The sequence below is a fragment of the Protomyctophum parallelum genome, assembly GCF_964188405.1.
Source record: "Protomyctophum parallelum genome assembly, chromosome: 12".
In the NCBI taxonomy this organism is placed as follows: Eukaryota; Metazoa; Chordata; class Actinopteri; order Myctophiformes; family Myctophidae; genus Protomyctophum; species Protomyctophum parallelum.
Window position 1 is genome coordinate 17,047,043 of NC_139712.1, and position 12,500 is coordinate 17,059,542.

At 46.5% G+C, this 12,500-nt stretch overlaps 1 protein-coding gene across 1 annotated transcript in view; it reads right to left on the reverse strand.

The window, feature by feature from the left end:
• Nucleotides 1-12,500, reverse strand: part of zeb1b (zinc finger E-box binding homeobox 1b) — a gene marked incomplete at its 3' end in the record, with an annotated part of 79,159 nt that overhangs the window by 22,964 nt on the left and 43,695 nt on the right. The window lies entirely within an intron of this gene.

The following is a 12,500-nucleotide window of genomic DNA, read 5'->3' on the forward strand; positions in this document are numbered from 1 at the left end:
GACGCGGAGCGGAGAGGTCAAACACACCGCCAGGTCGTTTAAATGTCAGAACCATAAAAGTGAAAAGGTAGAGAGAGGGAGATGGTGGAGCTGGAGACACACAAATCAGTCTGTGGGACGTCCGTTAGCTCTGCCACAGGGTTGACCCCTGGCCCGGGACAAAGGGGGCGCATTCTGGGGCCTATGAGCATAGATCCCATCTTGACGCCGCGGGTTAGAACACCTGAAGACTAAATAATTCCAGATATGCAACTTGGTTTTGATGGTCTTTTGAGGATGTTGGAGTAAACGTTCACGGTCAAAACCAGTTAAATTACAACTCTGTTTATTGTATAAACCTTAAGAATGCTCTGAATATGAAATGATCATCAGAGGTCAGGTATTGTCAGATGTCTCCTATGAGACTGACTGGCTAGTTGCAGCGATGTTGCGCCTGATTTGTACTTATACTTGCGTGCCAATCCCCGAAAATTGCAGATCGACAAGATCACGATGCGACGCATTTTCGGTTCGTCGTTGTGAGCTTGTTGATCTGCAGTTTTTGGTGCGTGACACAATGCACAACCCAGTATAAATCAGGCTTCAGAGGTAGAGGAACAACACATGATATGATTGGTTACACAACATCCGGCTCCATGAAATAGTGCATGGTGCGTGTGTGTGTGTGTGTGTGTGTGCGCGTGCGGTCTTGTAATCAGCATGGCCTGACCAGTAGTGTTATGGGCAAACGGAGCCTGTATAGACAAGCTTATTACAGACCGTTGCGTTTGTGTTCCAGGTCTCTCTTCATTTTAGTCCATTTACTGGCTTCACTTCCAACGTCCACCTGTGGTATCTCAACCCCTCCTAACCCCACTCTCAAACCCTGACCACTCTCTCTCTCTCTCTCTCTCTCTCTCTCTCTCTCTGTGTCTCTCTCTCTCTCTCTCTCTCTCTCTCTCTCTCTCTCTCTCTCTCTCTCTCTCTCTCTCTCTCTGTCTCTCTCCCCTCATCCCTCTGTTTCTCATTGAGTGCTGCCTATCCTCTCGGAGGCCAAATCAATTCTCTGGTGAGAGCAGCCCAGTCAGCAGAGAGTGGCCCAGGCTACAAGAAAACCTCTCTGGTACTCTATCACACACACACACACACACACTCACACACACATGTACACGCGCACACGCACGCACGCACACACACGCACACAGCCACACACACACATACTGCTTCTAATATACAGCGCTTGAGTGTGCACATGCACACACAACACAACACAAGTTGAACACATTCTTCTGGCAATTCACCTGAACTCCCACACACACACACACACACACACACACACACACACACACACACACACACACACACACTCACACGCACACACCACACACGCTGGCTCGCTATTGTTATCTGTAGTTTACCCTTGTCCCGCCCCCCGCCCCCCCGGTCTCTCTCTGTAGTGGATGCTAATGTTTTTGTCCGGCGGGAGCCGCAATCGGGGGATTCAACCATCCTCCGTTTCAATCAATGATAATTGTTTTCACGGCCCTGACAGGCCAAGGAGAAGCTCTTCTTCTGTTTCTCTCTCCTTTCCTACACCTGGTTGGCATTCACACAGACGCCCCGCAGAGCGTAGCCGCGGCGAGGTCGGGCTGCGGGGGAGGCGGGAGCGGGGACGTGTGGGAGAGAGGGCGCATGCGTGCGTGCGTGTGTGTGTGTGTGCGTATGTGTGTGCGTGGGCGTTACTAGTTGAGTGTTCAAAGGGTCAACACAGCCACCCTGCGGTGCTAAACCTTCATGCGGTGGTTTCATCATCAGAAGACTCACGGGCAGCAATTTCATTCTCGTCCACTTTCCCTTCCATCAACGTACTATTATTATCTTCTACAGCGTGGCGCTGGAGGGCCGAAACATCTACAAGTAGAGCGTTTGTCTGTCCTTTATGTCCGTCCGCCTACCTAGTCCGTCTGCGGCTAACCTCGCTAACCACAACACCCTGTCAGAGCCAGGGTTCTGGTGCTGGCTATACCAAACCACAACACCCTGTCAGAGCCAGGGTTCTGCTGCTGGCTATACCAAACCACAACACCCTGTCAGAGCCAGGGTTCTGGTGCTATACCAAACCACAACACCCTGTCAGAGCCAGGGTTCTGCTGCTGGCTATACCAAACCACAACACCCTGTCAGAGCCAGGGTTCTGCTGCTGGCTATACCAAACCACAACACCCTGTCAGAGCCAGGGTTCTGGTGCTATACCAAACCACAACACCCTGTCAGAGCCAGGGTTCTGCTGCTGGCTATACCAAACCACAACACCCTGTCAGAGCCAGGGTTCTGCTGCTATACCAAACCACAACACCCTGTCAGAGCCAGGGTTCTGCTGCTGGCTATACCAAACCACAACACCCTGTCAGAGCCAGGGTTCTGGTGCAGGGCTATACCAAACCACAACACCCTGTCAGAGCCTGTCTGTCTGTCTGTCTCTCATTCCCTCTCCTCCTCCTCCTCCTCCCATTCTTGTCACAGCGGCTCTGCCAGGTGATGAATTGTCGCTCCCCGCAGGCGAGGCGAGGAGCGACACTTCATTTTGAAAGGCGGCTCTTCTCTCTCTCTCTCTCTCTCTCTCTCTCTCTCTCTCCGGATAACCCGAGAGAGGCCATTTAGGGCCACAGGCGCTCAGGTGTGGAAGCTGAGGTCAGCGATAACAATGGCAACGCACTGCGCTGGCCGTGTCAGAGAAAAATGATCAACTATAAAAGCTGCATAAAGAAAATGGATGCTTTGATGTACGGATAAAAGCTGTATCTGTGGTGCGGAGGACAATAACGGATAAAAGCTGTATCTGTGGTGCGGAGGACAATAAAGGATAAAAGCTGTATCTGTGGTGCGGAGGACAATAAAAATAGGAAATCCTGCTCTAACCCATTTTGGGCGGGGAACCCCTTTCTGGTGTTAGCATTGTGTTATGCTTTAGCTAAAAAAAACGACTGACATAGAAACATAGCTTTTTCAGAAAACTGTCAGGATATAGAAGAATTTTTTTAGAATCTGATCTCAGGTCAGAATGGGCTAAGACACAGCAAACTCAGGGAGAGAGAGGGAGTGGAGACGGTGCCGTGGGAAAGAGTAATAACCAGGATAAAAAACCCAAGCAGGATCTGGGATCAGTATTTTTTCTCCCCCTGTGCCAAATGGTCGGCGCCAGCCTAGCGTTGCAGCTACAGTGTGTGTTCTCACAGGCAGTGTAACACCTAGCTAAAACAAAGGCAGAGAGAGAGAGAGGTCCCTTAATTCTGGTGGTGGACCATGCAGGTTCAGGCAGCGTTTGGACAGCTGGCCTCATTAGCACTAGCATGCTAACACACAACAGGAGGACATACTCCTACACAGCTATACGTAGACATGCATTTGAAACACGGAGGGGTAAAGCATGTTTTTGTTTGTTTTTCAAACTTTACTTTTGTACACACTACAGGTTGCAGTTTGTTGAGCTCCTGAGAAAATAATAGCCATAGACCAATGTCTATGCTATATGGGTTTCAAATGTTTTGTGCCCAAGGGAGGCGCAACACTGGAAAAGTTGAAATCTCTATCTTGTATTGAGTGATAATACCTGGTCCACAAGCCCTTAATGACATTGTGAGCTTGTACAACAGCTATTTTTGCACATATGTGTGAATAACAAATACATTCAAAACTGGCCTGGGCCGTGGCTCAGCGGTCCAGGCACCTTGGCCGGTAGGCGGTAGCCCAAGTCTGGCCATAAAAAAACAAACTAAAATACATTCAAAACTTTGAACGACATGCCTAGAATCGTCCGACTCTGAACATAACCTTACACACAGCCAAAGAGAGGCCGTGCATAGCCAATGAAAATGATGGGGGCCGAGGTTTGCTAAACGTTCTGGTGCCAAAGGCGTACAGGTCTCGATCCATAGAGTCGGTATACACACAGAGAACCGTAAATCAAACCGGGTCAGACATTTTACCTGGGAAGACCTCAAGCCCTCTGGTCCCTTATGCAAACACTGTTGTCCCTGACGGAGTGCTTGGTGCTGGCTGACACGCTGGTGTGAAGCAAGAGCCTCACCCTGGACATCTTTCCAACATATGTCTCCCAGTCCCTGCTGCACGACTGGCGACCAAATGAAAAGTATCGCCGTTCCAAAATAAACAGGAGTAAACCCCGAATAAAACCCACCTTTTGCATGGATTTCCCCCTGCCCTCCTCTGTGAATCGCTCAATGCCTATTTATAAGGTAATTAAGTACTTAAGTACAATTTTGAGGTATTTCTACTTTACGTTAGTATTTCCAATTTCCAATAGCCTACTTTTAACTTCTACTCCACTACATGGCAGACCCACATATTGTACTTTTACCCCACTACATTAATTTGAAAACTTTTGTTTTAATCAGACCAGTGTGTGTCCAGTGGAAACCTCGTATGAATCTGATCTCAGGTCAGAATGGGTTAAACTATAGTTACTTTGTAGATTTGGATTATTATTACAAAACATACCACTTCAGCCTATGCATTTTGGCCATTTTCGACACGATTGTGAGCTTGTAGATCTGCTATTTTCAAAAGATGCTTATACATTTGAAAACCTGAAATGGGACATTCTGCATAATGAATCCTTTTACTTTTGGTACTTTTGATGCCAAAACCTTTGTATTTTTACTCAAGTGCATTTTGAATTGCGGACTTTTAACTTGTAACGGAGTACTTCTACATTGCAGTATTGGTACTTTTACTTAAAGTAAAACATGTGAGTACTTTTCCCACCACTGCCTGTCAACCACACTCTATCTAAGGCCTCACTCACACCTTTCCAATCCATCTAGCATACGGTACAACATTGATGCATGCTAGATGTAAGCAAGATGTAAGTGTCATGGCCGCCCCAATGCATTTCCAATGGAAGTCACGTGGTTTGATACAAGATTTTGGACTACAAGCTGTTGTATGGCTTTCGGCTGTGTTTCGACTGCCCCCCCACCCCCTCATACAACACAAATGTTGTGTCAAACCATTGGAAACTCCCATTGGAACTGCATTGGGGGCAAGATGTATCACACCCTTTGTATACAACAAGCATACGGGGAGCATACTTTGGTCCGACATATCATTGGTTCGAAGGAGCATTGGTCCGACTCGGGATAGGGTTGGGGGTTAGGTTTAGGTGTGCTGCCCCGTGCTCGCGGTTATGGTTATAGGGTGAGGGTTTGGTGTAGGTAGTCGATGGGACCAATGGTATGTCGGACCAAAGTATAGTAACCCAAGCATACATCAGTCTGTTGCGAAGGTGTGAGTGAGGCCTAAAACGATGCCTGCTGGTCCTCAGCATGGCTGTTTTGTTATGACACCTGCCAAGCCGCGTCAGTAACCAGCAGTGAGACGGCGACAGGGCCGTCCCCAGGGGTACTGACATGGGGTACTGACCCAGGGGTACTGACATGCTCTCAGACGGCGACAGGGCCGTCCCCAGAGGGGTAACTGACATGCTCTCGCACCCCCAAACGGGGCCCCTGTGTCCCTGTTTGAAGAGGGGGGCTCTTGTTGGCAGGCAAGTTCTCGCTCCTCTGACGGCAGAGAACGCCGTGCCCTTCATGTTGTCACGCAGCGAAACCCAGAGTGGTAGTTTAACCCCTACAGTGGGTAAAGATTGAGTCCATTTCTGCGTGACGCATGCTGCAGATTGCCCTGATGATGGTGCAGTTTTGGTCTACTTACAGTATGTCATTTTTTGCTTTTTAAAACGGTTTGGCAAAATGCATTTTGCCAACGCAGTCCTAGTATTGTCAATTAAGTTGTCAGTAACATAAAACTAAACTAAACTGACCTCCAAATACTGTACAAACTTCTATGGTATATACTTGGACCGCAAACTGTGTTCCCATCCATCACCAAAATCCTGGGCTAAGTCTAGCTTATATGTTAGGCTTTAACTACACAAAGAGACCCATGCTAATAGTGGGTCTCTGTGGGAGAGGGAGAGCTATCTCTGTTGCTTTGAAGCCTCAAGGTGTGAGTAATCTGCTTTAATAACCAAGCCTTACATGGGAGGGAGAGCGCAGCAGAGGGAAACATACATACGGTTCTGTTCTGCAAACACAGACATCACGGGCCGGGGCTGCATACGTGATTCATTACCTAAACGAACACCTGTATAAGAAAACCACCAAAAGGTCCACCACATCGTCTCTTCTCTCTCTACGCCAGGCCAAACAACAACCACCATAGCAGTAGGTGTTAAAGGTATGCGTGGAATGTCCAAGGAAAACACTTTCCTCTGAGTTAGGGCTTTAAACGGGACAGATCAAAGGGGTGAAGGGGTTGGGTTGCTAATTTCATCCAACTGCTGCTCCACATTCAGTTCAGTTCAGAGGCCTTTTGGTGGTTTGGTTTGGAGTGTGTTTGTGATTAGAGGAAAGGCTAACACATCCATCGTGAGCATTAGTCATTCTTTTCTCCCTCTCTTTTCTATATTTAGCGCAGAATACAGTCTTGTAAATAACAAGTAAAGCGTCCCAAATCCCCAAATGAAGTTGATCCTTGTTTTTTTTTTGTCTTATAGGATTTTTGCATTTTGCCCAGTGCAAAGGATCCAATTCTTTCCACTGACGACTGAGTTCTCTATATTTAACCTCCACTATACCGTACTCTCCCTCATTGAGGTACACCACTTATCTCATTCAGAGCTTTGGAGCCCGGGCTGAAAGGCAGGCGGTGGTGAAAATACCACAGGCATCCTCAAGAGCATGCAGAAACCCTGCCGTCACACAGTCTGCCCCTACTGCCATTTTCTCAGGGAAAAAACCGACCACTACAAAAAGGCACAACACAAACCAAAACTAAAACAAAAGCCGTGCCATTCAAAACCTCAAGTATGCAACGTCTCAAGGTGAGGCGCCTCCTCGACTCTGCGCCGAGGTAAACGCCGCTGGGTTGTTTTGTTAAAACAACAGCCCTGCACTCCCACAGAGTCCAGGAAGGTCAACTCAAGTACTGATAACAAAACAAAAGAAGTTGGGGATTTTTCATGGTTGGCCCTGCTCACAAAAACTGTCTCAAACTTCTCATGCAAGCTGGACTACACATTACAACCACTGCCCAAATCCAGTAGTCGAGAGATGGTCAGGGTATATGAATCATTAATGCCCAACAACACAGCCAATTAACAGTATAGCCCCTTACATAGTATGGGCAGGACACAGATCAAGCTATAACTGTCCAGAAACTGTAGAGGGCACTAGATCCCCAGGAGACTGCTTCCCCTGTTAGCTTTAGCTCAGTGTAGCATACCAGCTATAGTTCCAACTCCTTCCACAGGTGTCTGCCAGCCATACCAGAGCAGGGCAGTCACAGCAGTCAGTCATATCCTGGAAGGTCTCTCTCCATAGCTACATGACACAACAACCGTCTATAAATGCCTCCCAGAACGGCATCATCTGAGTCTTAGTCATTGTTCTAAGTTGGCCTGGAAAAGACAGAAGTATAGAGGTTTATACATATATATATATATAAAACTTAAAAAGCCCTTAATTAACAGGTCACTTACATTACCATTGAGTGGATAAAAAGGTGATATAAGTGTTGCATTTCTAGCAATCTAAGAAATCGAATCACAATGAGAGTCTGATGAAAAGGAAATGTGGAAGGAAGATTGTTCATTCAGAATCAAAGGGCTTAATTCAACCCGCTAAGCTGCAGCTCTCCAGATTCATCACCTTGAGAGATCAGAAGACAATGGGCTCTTTTCTTCTTGATGATGATAATCAAGGTTTTAGCACCAGAGCTAATGGGCCTCCCCGGGGCGCTGATGTCTCATCTGACGAGCACTTTCCATGATAGCACTGGAGTTAATGGAAGCTATTGTTTCCTTAATCTGTACAACAAGGATTTGAAGGTGTAAAATAAGTTTGGCAGTGGGGGAAATAAAAACATAAGAGTACCCAATTAACTTCCTGGAAAATAGGTTTGATGCGAAAAGGTTCGGAGCCTATATAGTTACTTTGCTTATCATTAAAATATATATGTTGGCATGTATTTTGAATGGCCAAGTGTCCAACCCAGAATATGCATTGTATTTATAGAAACATACATAATATTCATAATATAGGGGTGCCCAAAAGGTATTTTGCGATCTACCAGTAGATCACAATGGCTGTGCAAGTAGATCACATGCATGACATGCCCCTAAAGAATATTTAATTTAAATATAAAAACACTTTTTGGCATCTGCCACTTGAATAAAGTTGACTTGATTGATTGACTGACATAAAAAAGGGCCTGTCAGCTCAAACCCACAATGCAATACTTTGTTTTCAAGAGTGTTGCTGCGCACAAATGTCGGTAGATTACAAATGAAATACAAAAAAACCTCTACCTATTCCATTTCCCCCCTTTCCCATTCCAAGTGCATTTGTCTTAAATGTATATGTATTACCAGCGCCGCTATTCCAAAGCCATTTTCAGCAATGGTATTGTGTTTTTGGTAGGTAGATCTTGTTGAGCTGCTCATTTTGAAAGTATAGCTCTCAAGTCCACAAAGTGTGGGCAGTGGGCACCCCCGTTCTACAGTGTATAGAACAGTGGCTCCCAAACCTTTCAGGTGGAGACCGAACAGTGTACAGTAGTGTATAATAGTGTACAGAGTAGAACATATACATGTGACACTGTACGCTGCTGTAGGTACAGTATGAAACACTGTGCGGTGCTTCTTTCGGGGGGGCTTAATGAGGGTTGTGTATGCCTGGGATGTCCTCTGACGTGGCAGGCTCTCTGCTTCCTCTCACTTCTTCTAAATAAGGACAGGTGGGCCAGAGGGACCCAGAAGGTGTGATTGTATCATGCTGACACACACACACACACACACACACACACACACACACACACACACACACACACACACACACACACACACACACACACACACACACACACACACACACACACACACACACACACACACACTCACGCACATGCACGCCACGTTCCACAGAAATGCCCCCTCCACCACAGCGTCGTTTACACTAGTCTCCCAAGCCCTGTTTATGTTAGAGGTGAGACAGCCCCATCCACGGTAATACCAGCACGCCATCTAGGCTGCGTGTGTGTGTGCGTGTGTGTGTGTATGAGTGTGCATGTGCGTGTGTGTGTGTGCGTGCGCTATACGTTAGTTAAGCTGTTAAAAGGCATGCCGAGTATGTAAAAGCCACTCCATCATATCAGTGGTCACATGATCTTTGCTGTGTGTCTGTCAGAGCCAGCACTATGACTGATTAACTGCTGGACACACACACACACACACACACACACACACACACACGCACAGGCGCGCATGCTCGTACAATGACACCCACACGATGTCAGCACCACATACAGCACACGTATGCACACACACACACACACACACACACACACACACACACACACACACACCAATAACCACACCCCACCCACGCACACACCATCTAAAGGCGATACTCCTATAGATCCATTTATCTCCCCCTGTGGGCAGACCTGCTCTCGTTCTCCAACACTCAGCAGGTTGCTGATGAGAGAGAGAGAGAGACATAGAGAGACAGAGAGAGAGAGTCCCCTCCCAGGCACCCAGTTTGCCTACACAGTATAGCATGGTTTCAAAGTACACGTTATACTAACCCGTAATGAACTTCCCCTTCCATACGTTTCCTGCATGGATATAATATACCAAATAAAGACGGAATCATGGAGGATCTCGGAATCCGCACGGAAATGTATGTGGATGCTGGATCCTTCGTTAGTTCTACAAGTTACTGTACGCTTAACCCATTTTGACCTGAGATCAGATTCTAAAAATGTCTGTTTGAAAATGACAGTCTTCTGAAAAAGCTATGTTTCTATGTCAGTCGTTCTTCGATTTTTCAAGAATAGCAGACCTACAAGCTCGTAGCGCGCCACTCGGTAGCGCGCTATGAGCTTGTAAATCTGCTATTTTTAAATAGCTAAATGAATGAATGAATATATAGACTGTAGGTGAAAATTTGTGATAAATATGAAAAAAGCAACTCCTGTTGGAAGGGTTATCATAATACTTAATTAACTACACTGTGACTTTGCATTTAGCACACTAGCCCCATAGCAAACGAAAAAGAGATTAGGGTTAGCAATGTTGGAATTGGTTCCACAATAATGAGTTCTTCGGGTATATGAGAGATATAGTTTAAAGAAACCGGCATGAAAAACTAAATATGGAACAAAGCAGGGCAGACATATTTGCATTCTTCCATTACGATGCAAAACTCATCGCTTCACCGTCACCCTGTGACTCAGCCTTTAACTACAGTCTATCTGGAAATATTATGTACAACAACATCGAGTTAGGCTGAGCTTCTGTGTGTAATGATGGATGTTTTAGAGAAAATTCAGCAATACCGGAGACACTGAATATTGACTTTTAAGTCGCATTGCTCAGGGCGATTCGTAATGAGATTTTCTCCAGTTGGGGAATTGTAAAAGCGTGGCCCTGCATACCACCTCCCTTCTGGTTGGGCTACTGTAATTCCACTGGGCTCGCAGCACTCCCCCACACCGTCTACCAAGCAAAGCTTAAGCCATTCTGACCTGAGATCAGATTCATACGAGGTTTCCGCCGGACACACACTGGTCTGATGAACCCATTCTGACCTGAGATCAGATTCTAAAAAATGTCAGTCGCTCTTCGATTTTTCAAAAAATAGCAGACCTACAAGCTCGTATCGCGCCACTCGGTGGCGCGATATGAGCTTGTAGATCTGCTATTTTTAAATAGCTAAAGCATAACATGATGCCGACACCAAAATGGGTGCCCGGTCAGAATGGCTTAATACAGGTTGGAATGTCTAGTCACCTGCTCCCAGAATACCACAGGCCTGTGCTACACTAATAGAGGCCCACACACACACTACACATGCAGATGGTCAGATGTGATTATAGTTAGTCCTTCTGCTGCGTAGGATCGTTTTAGCTACCCTAAGCCCCCAAGCAGATAACACACCATAGATAGAACCACTAGAATCTCAAAGTGGAGTCCAGGGGATCCCCAGGGGCCTTAACGGGGGTTACAGCAAGCCATCTATTCATGTTTGCCTGGTATGATCGACAAGACATTTGATCAATAACCAAAACATAGGTGTGACTAGAACACACCTCGAGAGGAGCTAGTCTGTAATGCATAACGGGCCGGGGTTGGTTCATTCCTCGTGTACCACGGAGCATACAAATGTTCACACTTCCCGACTGGAAACAGTCGCATTGATGTCATTATGGCTTTGATGTGGGCTAAGGAGAGAGAGCAGAAAAGAGCTGATGGAGTGTGATGTCATTGATGCTACAGACTCATCCGGCTTCTGAATTCCCTGGAAGCGCCTCTAATGATACGGCTCTCTCCATTCACTGATGTGACCCAGCTCTGTGCCACTGTACTCTCCCTCTATCTTATCTATCTCTATAACTGCAACCTGAATGGAATCACACTAGCTTCCTTATACTCAATGGGTCCGTGGCCTGAATGGAGCCTAGCAACAGAGGTAGCTAACAATGTCTCTCATCACCACCTCTCACGAGGAAGGTTATTTGAGCTAATGCATTAGACTAGGTTTTGTGTGTTGCTTGTGTTTGTAGATATTGAGATTTTCTTTTTTCAAAAGATTGAAACGTTCCCCTCCTGCATACCTAGTGGAGGCAATTAACGCTCAATGTCAGCCAGGCTGTGTTTTGGGTTGTGTTACCTGCTAATAACGGAGGTGTTGTTAGTTCAAAATGCCACTGTGCCCCCTGCAGAGGAGACAGCTGTTTACCCAGGTGTGTGCTCATGTGTCGGCTAACGTTCTGTGTTGCTGTTATGGTCATGTTGTTGTGAAGCCATTTCAGAAATACTCACTATGCCGTGTTTTCATGCTGATTGAACAATGTGTGAAACAAAGCTGTCGTTTGTTTAGGCTTCAGGTGACATTAATTGGGGCCGGCTAAATTGTAACCGTGGCCCCTTTTTTTCCACCAGAGCCCCGAAATTGGAACAAAGCAAAGCCATCCCTACCAAATAGTTTATAGGATCAATATAAGTAAAGTAATATAGTGTCAGTCCTCTCAGTTCTGTCATAATATACGAACAACCCTCCTCAATAAATCACAGTACACTGGGCAGGATCATGATAGGTATAGTGGAATGGACCTTGTTATGTGGGGTGATACAGGCAAATGCCATGTCAACAGGGTAGATGGCTGCAGTGCAAGTGCACGCACGCACACACACACACACACACACACACACACACACACACACACACACACTCGCACGCACGCACAATCGCACATACACTTTGCCTACGTCAACATAAGGGACGGTAAACTGAATAATCTTATGAGGAAGGCTAGCTCCATGGCTGTAGTTGTAACTGGCCAATCTGGAGGTGGTTGGTTGGGGAGAGGAGGATGATGAGGAAGATTGATGCTATCCTCCTGGGGGGGAGCCCCCTCCCTCCCACCCCCCTCTACGA